Genomic DNA, 8867 nt, shown 5'->3' on the forward strand with positions numbered 1-8867 from the left:
GAGAAGAAGCCATCTAGCTAATAACTATGGACCCGAAGGTCTGAGGTAAACTACTCACACTTCATCGGAGAGGCTATGGTGTTGATGTAGAAGCCCTCCGTGATCGATGCCCCCTCCGGCGGAGCTCCGGAACAGGCCCCAAGATGGGATCTCATGGATACAGAAAGTTACGGCGGTGGAATTAGGGTTTTGGCTTCATATCTGATCGTTTGGGGGTACGTAGGTATATATAGGAGGAAGGAGTACATTGGTGGAGCAATAGGGGGCCAACGAGGGTGGAGGGCGCGCCTTGGGGGGGGGGGGGTAGGCGCGCCCCTTAACTCGTGGCTTCCCTGTTGGTTGCTTGATGTAGGGTCCAAGTCTCCTAGATCATGTTCGTTCCGAAAATCACGTCCCCGAAGGTTTCATTCCGTTTGGACTCCGTTTGATATTCTTTTTCTACGAAACTCTGAAATAGGCAAAAACAGCAATTCTGGGCTGTGCCTCCGGTTAATAGGTTAGTCCCAAAAATAATATAAAAGTGGATAATAAATCCCAATAATGTCCAAAACAGGAGATAATATAGCATGGAGCAATCAAAAATTATAGATACGTTGGAGACGTATCAATTGTTGATTGGAAACGATATAGAATTTCTGGATAGCATAGAAGGATACTTGAATAATAATTTTTCAATGAAAAACCTCGGTGAAGCTACTTACATATTGAGCATCAAGATCTATAGGGATAGATCGATATGCTTAATAGGACTTTCATAAAGCACATACCTTGGCAAAGTTCTGAAGAAGTTCAAAACGGACCAGTCAAAGAAAGGGTTCTGGCCTGTGTTGCAAGGTGTGAAGTTGAGTAAGACTCAAAGCCCGACCACAGCAGAAGATAGAGAGAGAATGAAAGTCATTCCCTATGCCTCAGCCATAGGTTCTATTATGTATGCCATATTGTGTACCAGACCTGATGTGTGCCTTGCCATGAGTTTGGCAAGGGGGTACAATAGTAATCCAGGAGTGGATCACTGGACAGCGATCAAAATTACCATTAGAGGACTAAGGAAATGTTTCTCGGTTATGGAGGTGATAAAGATTTCATCGTAAAAGGTTTTGTCGATGCAAGCTTAGACACCGATCCAGATGACTCTGAGTCTCAATCTGAATACGTATTGAACGTGGGAGCAATTGGCTAGAGTAGCTCCATGCAGAGCATTGTAGACATAGAAATTTGCACAATACATACGGATCTAAATGTGGCTGACACGTTGACTAAACCTCTCTCGTAAGCAAAACATGATCACACCTTAGTACTCTTTGGGTGTTAATCACATGGTGATGTGAACTAGATTATTGACTCTAGTAAACTCTTTGGGTGTTAGTCACATGGCGGTGTGAACTATGGGTGTCAATCACATGGTGATGTGAACTAGATTATTGACTCTAGTGCAAGTGGGAGACCGATGGAAATATGCCCTAGAGGTAATAATAAAATGGTTATTATTATATTTCCTAAATCATGATAAAGGTTTATTATTCATGCTAGAATTGTATTGACCGAAAACTTAAATACATTTGTGGATATATAAACAAATACCGTGTCCCTAGTGAGCCTCTACTAGACTAGCTCGTTGATCAAAGATGGTTAAGGTTTCCTAACCATAGACATGAGTTGTCATTTGATAACGGGAACACATCATTAGGAGAATGATGTGATGGAGAAGACCCAACCGTTAGCATAGCATATGATCATTCAGTTTATTGCTACTGCTTTCCTAATGTCAAACTATAGGATCGAAAGTAGGTCTAGAGGGGAGTGATTAGACTACTTGACCCCAAAAAATCTAGCCTTTTCCCAATTTTAAGTCTTGGCAGATTTTAGCAACTTAGCACAAGTCAAGCAATCAACCTACACATGCAATTCTAAGAGTGTGGCAGTAGAATGTAAAACATTGCATATGAAGGTAAAGGGAAGGGTTTGGAGAAGGCAAACGCAATGTAGACACAAAATATTTTGGCGTGGTTCCGATAGTTGGTGCTATCGTACGTCCATGTTGGTGGAGACTTCAACCCATGAAGGGTAACGGTTGGGCAAGTCCACGGAGCGCTCCACCCACGAAGGGTCCACGAAGAAGCAACCTTGTCTATCCCACAATGGCCGTCGCCCACGAAGGACTTGCCTCACTTGGGTAGATCTTCATGAAGTAGGCGATCTCCCTGCCCTTACAAACTCCTTGGTTCAACTCCACAATCTTGTCGGAGGCTCCCAAGTGACACCTAACCAATCTAGGAGACACCACTCTCCAAAAGGTAATAGATGGTGTGATGATGATGAACTCCTTACTCTTGTGCTTCAAATGATAGTCTCCCCAACACTCAACTCTCTCTCATAGATTTTGCTACGGTGGAAAGATGATTTGAGTGGAAAGCAACTTGGGAAAGCCTAGAGATCAAGATTCTTGTGGTTGGATTGGAATGTCTTGGTCTCAACACATGAGTAGGTGGTTCTCTCTCAGAAAATGAGTAGTGGAAGTGTAGGCACGTTCTGATGGCTCTCTCTTGAATGGAGAAGGGTGGAGGGGTATATATAGCCTCGACACAAAATCCAATCATTACACACATTTGACCCAACTCGGTCAGACCGAATAGAAGAACTTGGTGAGAACGATTTAGTTTAAAATGTGAACGTTAGGAATATTGGTGGGGACTGACATGATCAACTCGGTGGGACTGATGTGCTAGGGTTAGGGCAAAACCTCATCTCGGTGAGACCGATTGCATGAACTTGGTGAGACCGATTTCAGCAATGAGCAAACATAGAGTTGGTCAAGCAAACTCGGTGGGACCGATTGCACATTTCGGTGGGAATGAAATATTTACAACAGGTAGAAGAGAGTTTGCAAGGCCATCTCGGTGAGATCAAGATCCCGATTGGTGATACCGAATTGTCTAAGGTTTCGGGCAGTGGCTAGGTCAAATGAACTCAGTGGTGCTGGATAGATCAAATTGGTGGGGCCGAGTTTGACTTTAGGTTTTAGACAAATGTGGAAATGAGAAAGTAGCTGAGGGTTTTGGAGAAATATCACTAATCACTTTGATCAAGTAGACCATTAAGCAACACCTCATCCCCTTTTAATAGTATTGGCTTTCCTATGGACTCAATGTGATCTTGAATCACTAAAATGAAAATGAAGAGTCTTGAGTTTTTACCAATCTTTGTCCTTAGCATTTTGAGGGGTCCACATCTCTAGTCCATGCCATGCCAATCAATGAACTTTCTGAAATATGTAACTTGAATGGATATTAGTTCACTGAGCTATATGTTGTTATGAATTACCAAAACCACCAGGGGATAAGTTGCACTTTCCATCTCCCCCTTTTTGGTAATTGATGAGCAAGAGCTCCCCCTAAATTTGTGCATTATTTAAAATTTGCTTTTGAATGCAAATGCACAATTGATTAGGATCATGGGTCACTCTTCCATGCCACATACATCTTGGTGGAGCACTCAAAATGATAAGATATAAAGAACATGCACTCATCACCAAGGATAAACATGATTGATCATACACAAGTGTCGGTTGGTAGGTGCGACATATGCCAACGGGTGGCTTATCTGTGTGGGAACCAGTAAGACGTCGCCGGTGCCTGGAAGCGGGATGAGGCGTAGACACGCACGCCGGCGGCTCTTACCCAGCTTCGGGGCTCTCCGAAGAGATAACACCCCTACTGCTGCTCTGCGGGGTCTCCGCATGCTCGCTAGATGAATCAAGTAGCTACACAACGCTCCTTGAGCTGTTTGGGGGAGGAGGAGGAAGAAAGGGCATGGCTAGCCTGCTTCTTCTCTTTGTATCGTCTCTAGAACTAGCAGGGGGTCGAACCCTTTGCATGGGTGCCTCGGGGGGTTTATATAGGCCTACCCCCCGGGGGTACAATGGTAATCCGGCTGGGCGCGGGCCCAGCCGTCTGTGACTGCACTCGCCGGCTTCTGCGCCGACTGCTGGGGCCCGCCGGCTGGTGGGTCCCGCCGGCTGTCAACTCCTCGGTCACTGTGGCTCCATCTTGCTGACGTGAGCTTCATCGTGGCAAGCGCGGCTACAGTACCGCCGCCTGCCGGGTGATCGCTGTAGCCTTATCGCGTCTTGTCTCCTTAATGGGGCGTCCTCTTCGAGGGAAGCGGCGGGCCGGCCAGCGGAGCCGGCTCCGTCTTGGGCCGGCTGGCAGGAAGCGCGGCCGCCTTCGGCCGTCTCCCTGCTCTAAGGGGCCCACCGCCTGTGGGCCACGCTGGCGGCCCGTCGTGGTTGACGCCAGGGTCAACACGGCAACAGTGCTGCGCCGGACGGGTCATGCCTACCTCGTACGGCGCACTGTGCCAGGCATGCTCCGGGATTCGGGGGTGGCAGGCTCTTTTGTAGCCATGCCCCGTCGCACCGCCGTTAGGTGGGTGCAAACTTTGTGGGTACGGTCTTGGCTACTTTATGGGGAGCCGGCTTGAAGGAGTCGGCTTTCTCGTAGCCGGCTTCTTGGAGTCGGCCCTCTCATAAAGGTTGAAGTCGGACCGCCTTCCCAAAGCCGGCCTAGATACCAGCCGGCGGGGGGAAGGCGGCCCCGTGTCTTGGATTTTTGAGAGCCGGGCGGGCTCGTAATTTTTGCAGAAGTGCCAGGGGAAGCCGGCTAGGCTACCCATGGCCATTTACTCAGACAACAAGTATCATATAGCATCATGCAAGCGCACATTAAAGTATAGTATGATCAAACACATGATCACAAGAGTATCTCACAAACAAGCACAAATATTGTAGCATAGGAATCAAACAAGCAAACGATCAAAGCAAATGATCAAAGTAGCAAGAGAGGCAATAAAAGGCAAAAAGCTCTCTCTATCTCTCTCTCTCTAGAAGCCTAATGATCTATACACTTTCTCCCCCTTTGGCAACAAGTTACCAAAAAGCTTGAAAATGCATAGTGCTATGCGGCACTCTAGGCACGATCTACAGGAGCTCCTGAAGGGGTCTTCTGGTTGGTTGCTCCGGTGTACGTAGATGGCATGGAGAGGACATCATCTGCAAATGCTTCTGAGGATGACTCAGGAGTTGGAGGAGTTGAAACTGGTGGAACAATAGTGGTAGTTGCGGCAAGTGCTGAAAGTGTAGTCCTGGTGTCACTGACAGCTGGCACAACTACAGACCTTTGTACCCTTGGCACTCTCTAAAAAGTGTTTGTGGTAGGTATGTCACTCCTGTCGTCAAGTTCTTCCTGGAGCTTCTCCACAGTAGTCTGGATCTCTGTGACCTTCACATCTAGATCATGGAATTTAGTCTCATTGATCCTCTCAAAACTCTCTTAATTCCGAGTCAGGGTGGACAAGCCCTTTTCAATCCTCATGGTAGCCTCAAGCAGATAACCGAGTTGATCTTGCTTGGTCTTGAGCATCACTTGTGAAGCATCTACTGCACTAGTTGCATTTGCTGCTTTTGTAGCCTTTGCTCGCTCTCTCTCTCTTCTCCTGGGCTTCAGCACATGTTGGATGAGAAGCATCCATGACAATCTCATTGTCCTCAAATTTTGGCCTCAGAGGAAGATGCTCTTTATCAAGAAGATATGTCACCGTTCCCATCTTGAAGTTGATCAACATCTGTATATGAGGGGCATATCCACATGATCTCTTCTGATCAGCTATAGTTCTCTTCACTGTCTCAACAATCAAAGTCATCACTTTGAACTTCTATGGTACATCAAACATATGGAGCAAGTTGATGGAGTGACCACATATCATTCTATGATCTCCTGACTTGGGCAACAGAGTGTGCCTTAGAATGGTGTTGATGGTGGTTAATCCTGACAGCACATAATATATGGACCCAAGCTTGTGAGTCTCCAAGGCATCATCTGGAATAGTCTTGTACATATTTTTTTTGAAACTATCTACTGTGGAGCAAAGCCCAACAGTCTTTTATTCCAATCTCAAACAGAAACAATTATAGTTATGTATATATACAAAAAGGAGAAAAAACCTACCCATACTTACCTCTAATCTAAGGTAGTGAGTTAACCCAAGCCAGAAGAGAGGCCCTGGTTGAACTAGCTAGCCTATGAGAAAGTAGAGTTACATCATGTACAAATTTACATTTCCACATAGCAAAATAAGCCCTCTCTCCTCTAAAAGTTCTTCCATTGCACAGAATCTAAATATTCCAAGCTGCTGTAAGCATGACTTCAAAGAAGAAGGGGTGTCTGAATGATTTTATTGCATGAGTAATACAATGCTGCAAATCATCCCCACCTATCCAGTCAATCCCCAGGTAGATCCATACTCTTTTGCTGAAGGTACAGTTGATGAATAGGTGTACCTTGTCTTCATAAAATTGAGCAGCACAAATGACACACAGGTTGTCATCTTCAGGCAATCTCCAATGTCTTCTGACAAACATATCTTTGGTGTTTAGGCGATCAAAGAATAACAACCATCCAAAGACTTTAATTTTCATGGTGTGTTTGCTCCTCTAAAGCCATTTGCTTGTCTAGATTGTAGGCATGTGTGTATGCATTATGTTGTAAAAACTTTTTGCAGAGTAGGCACCAGATTTTGCCACCCATGTCCAGACATCAGCAGATTTTGGATCCCTTTGAAGATTCAAAATCCAATCCTCAAGAATCCTTAGCTCCTTAGCGGCTTCTTGAGATATAGGCAAGTAGAACAAAGAGAAGAGTTTTAAGGAGCTAATGATTTCAGCAGCAGAAGCTTTATCATCCTTTACAAAAGAGAACAACCTTGGGAGTCGTCTGAACAGAGGCACTGTGGACCCACCCACTTGCCAAGCATCCAACCAGAACATTACAGAGTCTCCCAAGTTGACCTGAGCTGATGCAACTTCTCTATATGTGTCAGAAAGCTTAAAAACATCTATCCACCAGAAAGACCCTGTCATCATAGTAGCTTGAGGTACCACTCCATCATAATATGAATTCCAAATCAAGGAGACCCAGGGGATGTCCACTTTATTATAAAAGTTGTGCAAATTCTTAATAAGAAGCCCCTGGTTTTGGATATTAAGATTGATTATCCCAAGCCCACCTTTGTCCTTGGGCCTACAGACCAAATTCCATGCAGCAAGGGATTGTTTTGGAGTTTCACTATTGCCTCTCCAAAGACACTGTCTAAAGATCCTTTCAAGTTTCTTAATAATACCTGGAGGAATATTCAAAGAACACAGAAAATAAATTGGCATGGAGGTCAATACTGAAGCAAGGAGTTGAAGTCTGGAGCCTTGATTAAGCATGGAAGATACAAGAAAGTCTTATTTCAACTCTGTCGACCATAGGCATAAAATCTATAATCCTAGGTCTTGTGGTACCCATTGGCAGGCCCAAATAGGTAAAAGGAGTGGTGCCAATCTTGCAACTCAGGACTGTAGCCAATCTTGTGGCTAGATCATTATCCATATTCAAAGGGATCAAGGAGGACTTGGTAAAATTCAGTTCCAGACCAGTGGACTCTTGGAAGGTCAGTAGCATGTTTTTCGTTGCCACCAACTGTTCCTCAATAGCAGGCAGAATGACGATTGTATCATCAGCATATTGGATAATGGGAAAGTCTGGATTTTGAGAGGGTATAGGCAAAGTAATGACCCCTCGAGCTAGGATCTCATTAACCATTGTTTGTAGCAAATCCACAGCCAAAACAAAAAGCAGAGGTGAGAGGGGTTCACCTTGTCTTACTCCACACTTACATTTGAACTGCTTGCCTAGGACACCATTTAACAAAATAGAAGAGCTGCCAGAAGATAGAATTTCTTTTATCCATGAGATCCACTTCTCATCAAAACCTTTGAATCTTAGCATTTGCAAGATAACCTCATGTTCAATCGTGTCAAAAGCTCTGGCAAAATCAAGCTTGAGAATAGCAGTAGGGTTTTTGGACTGTTTACACTGGTAGAAATATACAAAAGTCCATGCCAAACAATCCTGTATTGAACGGCTCTTAAGAAATACATATTGGTTTTTGTGGATGCATTTGAGAATACACTTTGCAAACAATTAGCCAGGAGCTTGGTCAAGAATTTGAGGCAGGTGTTTGTGAGGGATATGGGCCTAAAATCATTACGGCTTTCAGGGGAGAGCATTTTGGGTATGAGAGTAATTATATACCCATTTATGTTCTCCAAGGCTAGATTCCCCTCATAAAAATCCTTGATCATTCTCAGAAAATCGGGCTCAATGATGGACCAACACCACTTGCAAAAAAACCATTGAAACCATCAGGCCCAGGTGCCATGTCCACTGGTAGCTGTTTTAAAACCTTACTTATTTCACTAGCAGAAAAGGGGCGGGAGAGCTCATCTAGGTCAGGCACAGGCTGTATTAAGTGAGGCAGATCAAAGCCCATGGAAATGCCCTGGGTCTGGCCCATTCTACCTTTGAAAGAGGTCCATGGAATTCCCGCCATTTGCTGGTGATCAGACACCGGAGCTCCTCCCTCAACTATTAGGCTAGCGATAGAATTTTTCATCATCCTCTCAGAAACCATCGCATGAAAAAACTTTGAGTTTTCTTCCCCCGCCTTGATATATCGGATGGTACAATGCTGTTTCCAATAAATGTAATGCACCCTCAAAAGCTCCTCATGATGTAGCTTGACTATCTTCCTGAAATTAAACTCAGGTGTGGTGAGGGGCCTTATTTCTTCAAGCTGATCAAAATATAGGATAACCTTGTTACATTCCAGTGTTAGCCGTTTGATATAAGATAGATTTTTACTCCATCGCTTGAGATCCTGCCGTAGATGCCTAAATTTCTTTGAGATGACCCCAGTTGCTGACAAGTCAGCAAAACCAGGTGCTCCCCAGGACTGTGTGACACACTCAAAGAAGCCAGGCATATCCA

The sequence above is a fragment of the Triticum urartu genome, chromosome 2A (assembly GCF_056163025.1).
Source record: "Triticum urartu cultivar PI428250 chromosome 2A, HENAU_Tu73, whole genome shotgun sequence".
Lineage (NCBI taxonomy): Eukaryota > Viridiplantae > Streptophyta > Magnoliopsida > Poales > Poaceae > Triticum > Triticum urartu.